We start from the raw sequence: 4,629 nt of genomic DNA on the forward strand, positions 1-4,629 counted from the left end.
AGGAATACATAAAGCAGAAAACCCTCAAGGCAGAGCTAGAGGGTAAGTTCTGCAGCACTAGCAGAAGGGCAGCCAAGCTGTGCTTCAGCCTTGTACATTTAGGGATAAATCTGGTGGTTGGTGGGGGAAACATTGGATAAACACCATTCTAGTACATGGCATTTGCACATAGTAAGCACACAGAGAAATTGCCCAAGGTGAGCACGAGCCCCACCTCTACTTCAGGTCTTTTTAGTGTGCCCAATACTGACTGGTACATTCTGCTGTGAAGAACTCCCCACCCTGCTCCCCCCCCATCAGCAGCTCTTTCTCCTTCCCCACATGAAACAAATGCTGTAATTCAATCCCCATTTCTCTAGGAGCGAAACATAGCTCTTACAGTAATCTTTCCTGTTATAAAATATTTGAGGTGTACTACAGCATCCCCATGGGGTGGTAGCCAAAACGATAGTAGTGCCATGCTCATGTGCCACATCTTCCATAGGGTCTGGGATGGTTGGGGCCTTTGTGGTAAGATCTAAGCCCAAGCCTTGCCTCTGGCAGAAGCACCCTACCAACTCTTTGCACTCCAGGACTGCCATTTCTTTCTTCACTTGTTCCCAACTGCTCACAGAAGAGAAGAAGCCAATCAAACCATCAGACAGAGGTTAAAAAAAGGTGCCAGGGGGTTGGGAGAACAGAAATTTTATTAAGCCTTGGGAGTTCTGCAATCACACCTGTAACAAAACCACCTCAAGACCTCATGCCCGAGAAGGCTGCAGGAATTACTTCTTCCGCATAGGTACCACAGCACAGCAAAAATCTAACTGAGAATTCTGTGCTGCAACAGGTGTAATCCTGTGCCACAGTACGCAGGCAGAGAAGTGCCATTCCCACTGACTACAGCTAGTCGCAGCAGGGAATGATACTCTCAAACACAGGAGACTTAAGCAACAATGCGAAAGGGACAGTCTGAAATGAAGTCACCCGGGTGACAATTGTTACAGTAACAGGTACTTACCCACCTAAACCAAGGGCGAAATATGCACATCAAATTTTAGCAAGATAATGTTGAAAATACACCTGTGGAATGAAAAGGAGAGCTGCAGAAACCCTTAGGGGGAATAATTTGATACTGAGAGCCCCACTGAGTAAGCCAACTAGGAAAACATATTTACAAAATTGATTTTCTAAACTGTTCTGAGAAGGGGATGGAGCGGACCAAGCCTGATTTCAAAATAAGCCTTGTTGCCTGCCTCTTAGAACAACTGGGCTTTAACAGTGGCTAAATTTGGCCACAGTCATATGAAAACATCCTGCAATTCTGCCATGTGAATTTCTGATGTGCTGACACACTACAGCACACTGCAGACAGCAAGGGGTCTGCCGGTTACAGCTGCCTTTGGAGCAGATTTAAAGTGAGAATGAAAGCCTGCTCATCGTCTTAAGCTTCAATTTAAGTTACGTAGTTTCTACCAAGTGTAGTTGAAAAGTAGATAAAATGAGAAAAGAAATAATTCTAATGAAACCCCAAAAATGAAATTCACAAAAGAGTTGTAGCAGAAAATACTTTAATTTGCATTTTATAGATTCAAACATAGCAAAGATTCAGAAGTGTTTAGATTTCAGTAAGCAGCTCCAACACTGATTTTAATAAATATTACATTTTAATAGGCTAGCTGTATGAAGGAATTGTAAAGCAATGAATAAACAGAAGCATGGAGATTATTTACAACATATTACAGGTCATTTCCCAGAAAAGCACAAAGCAAGGTCAGAGAAAGGCAACCCAACCATCAAAAAACAACTCAAAGTGTGGCACAGTGTGTTTCATGCACATACAGTGACATACTGCACAAGTCATCAGCTGATGTAGGAAAACACGTCCGTTATTCCAGCTTACACAACTCTGTTTCACTGGTTTAGATCTATACTCCCTCCTTTCTCCTCAGGGTGTGAGTTGTTCAGCAACAGTGCCCTACGTTTTACCTGTGTGGTTCCCACCAAGTCTTCTTTACCATTTCACTAAGTCTTCATGACTGGGGAAGAACAAACCGTTTTTGTCTTCTCACTGCCTCTGGGATTACAATCACTGTGTCATTTGTACAGGGAAGCACACTTTTTACTCTGAAACGAATGGCAGACAATGTTGACAAGCTGATCTCCAACAGGGAGCTGGAATTTAAAATAGTTTACAGGTCACAGAGAGCGTAAGTAACTTTAGCCTTTAGTATAAAAACAGATCTGGAAATTTCTAAAATTTAAGGTAACATATAAAGAATCAAGTCATCTGACTCACAGGGCAAAACTTCATAGGCAGCAGAGTCACAGAACGTACTGCGATGACAGTGAAGTGAAATGCCTTCCGTGTTCGATCACCAAGCGAGATGGACCCTTGCGCGCGGGAGAAGCTCCCCGTGGGCAGGCGCGCTGTTCAGCTGCAGTCCCGCGCTTTGGTGGCACGGAGGAGAGGCGGACAAGCTGCTCGTCTCCTGATGCCCTCACCCAGCGGTAGGAGCCGTGCCGGCACTGTGCCAGTCAGGGCTGCAGGGAGCAGGTGGCCAGGACCCGCGTGCCCGAATCGCTCACCTCTCCCGCGAGCGAGGGCGTGACGCTGCTTCAGTGGCCGTAGGTTTTAGCCAGGCACAGGTGGAAAACAGAAAACCAGCAAGTTGTGTCCCCAGAGGAAGGCTGTCCCCATGAAGCAAGGGGAAAAAGGGAAGAAACAATTCCAAGACTGGGGTCCTCCCTGGGGCAGCGCAGACAACAGAGTTTTGGGGTTTTTTTTTTGACTAGACAAGCCTGCCTAAAGCTTTAGGCACTATAACATACAGCAACACAGACAAAGCCCCCAGCTGATCAGCATTCTTCACACAAGTGAGCCTGCAGGTTCTAGGCCCTGCAGGCCAATCCAACAGGTGAGGAATCATGGCCAGCTGAAAGCCAGGCTTTCTATAGATGTCAATATATACTTCATACTTTCCAGACAAGTGAGATACACTTCATTACACTACAGTGTAACAGGGAAAAAATAAACTCTGGGGTGCAGATACAGCACTCTGAATGGCCAGGTGAATCTGCCTAGAGACCACCTGCTCTTCTCCATTATCTAAGAAAAGGAAGCCCACAGTGACTTGCTCAGACACAGACACCCAGAGGCAAGAGAGGCTGCTGAGTAAGCACATAACATCCCCAGGCTGGCATCAGCTTTCTCTAACACCACATCAAATTGTCTACTGGCTTAAAACAGGACCTTCTGATGGGTTCCAGCCCATTGCCATTTTGTGCAACTCACAAACTCTGTGGGGCTGGGGGTTTGGCTTTTTCACTTTCATTTAGCTTACCCAGGGTTTCTTGAGAAATAGCATTTATTTTTTTATAACAGCAAGTATCAGCAGGATAGTCTCTCTCATTTCCAGCCTGGTAGAAATGTGAGGCTAGTCTGGAAACTAAGGACACAGCTTTTAGAAAGTCTCAGCTGTAAAGGACCACATTATGGAAGCCAATACAGTTACAATCAATTAGGTAATCAGGTCACTAAGTACCTGGTAGGGTGAAAAATGTTTAAGAGCACTTTATTTTGTGAAGTCTTATTTTTAAAAACCAAGAGATGTATCTACACTGTACCAGCACTTCCTACATTCATAACTCCCAACTTCACTTTGAAACATGCTGGCTTGAAAAATAAATTAAAAAAAAAAAAAAGATTACTTCATTTTAAATTTAAACCAATACTGAGTTGCTACTCACCAGCAGCACTGTTTCTGAATCCTGCTTTGGACAATGGTAAGTTCTCACTGGTGTTTGTGGACGATGACATGTGAGTATTTCCTACTTTATGAAAGTTCTGCTATGAACATACCCGTTTGGTTTTCTGAAGCTGAGGCTCTTTCCAGAGACAACACAGTTGGGGGTTGCATAGATAGAGTACGTGGTAAGAAATGTCAGCGTGATTAGTAGGAGTTTTAGAAAGTGGTTTGTTTGTAAAAGTGACTACAAAACCAAGTTCCTCATTTTTGCACTGACCTTTTAATGCAGCACTACAACATAACCCATGAAGAGCAAATCTGTTTCCACAGCTCAACGATCAAAGGGTGCTACTGTAACGCTTTAGACCTTAAAAAGGCTGTTGCTGGAAACTGAACTTGTGATTACAATCTAGAAAATAAAACGGGGCAGATGTGAATCTGATGGGTTGAGGCCGAATTTTCAGCTAGCAGCACTCCACTAACCTCACCCCCTCTTTTCTGAGGGGCTGCAAAAAAGTCACTTCCAACTGTGCTGCATCGGAGACAAGGTAGTTATATTTTCACCAAGAAAATGGGAAATTCTGAAAAGCAGCACATAAAAAACCATTGATGTTGGCATGATGCAAAGGAGCTTGGTATGAAATAAAATTTTCTGCTCAGGAAACTTCCTATTTTTAAGTAAGTTACATTATTACAGTAAGAAATCAGAACTCAGCAAGAGCTTTGCTTCTTTCTTTTCCTTTTCTTTTTTTCTTTTTCTTTTAGACAGTCAGAGTCAGCATACCCAACCCCCAGAAAACACTGAGGCTCAGCACTGGGGAGAGGCATGAGGTGAGCCACCTCTCTCAGGTCAGGCCAAGTCAGGGCAGAGATACATAGGTTTTCATATAAAACAACTGTC

This window comes from Gallinula chloropus, assembly GCF_964237585.1.
Source record: "Gallinula chloropus genome assembly, chromosome: 3".
Lineage (NCBI taxonomy): Eukaryota > Metazoa > Chordata > Aves > Gruiformes > Rallidae > Gallinula > Gallinula chloropus.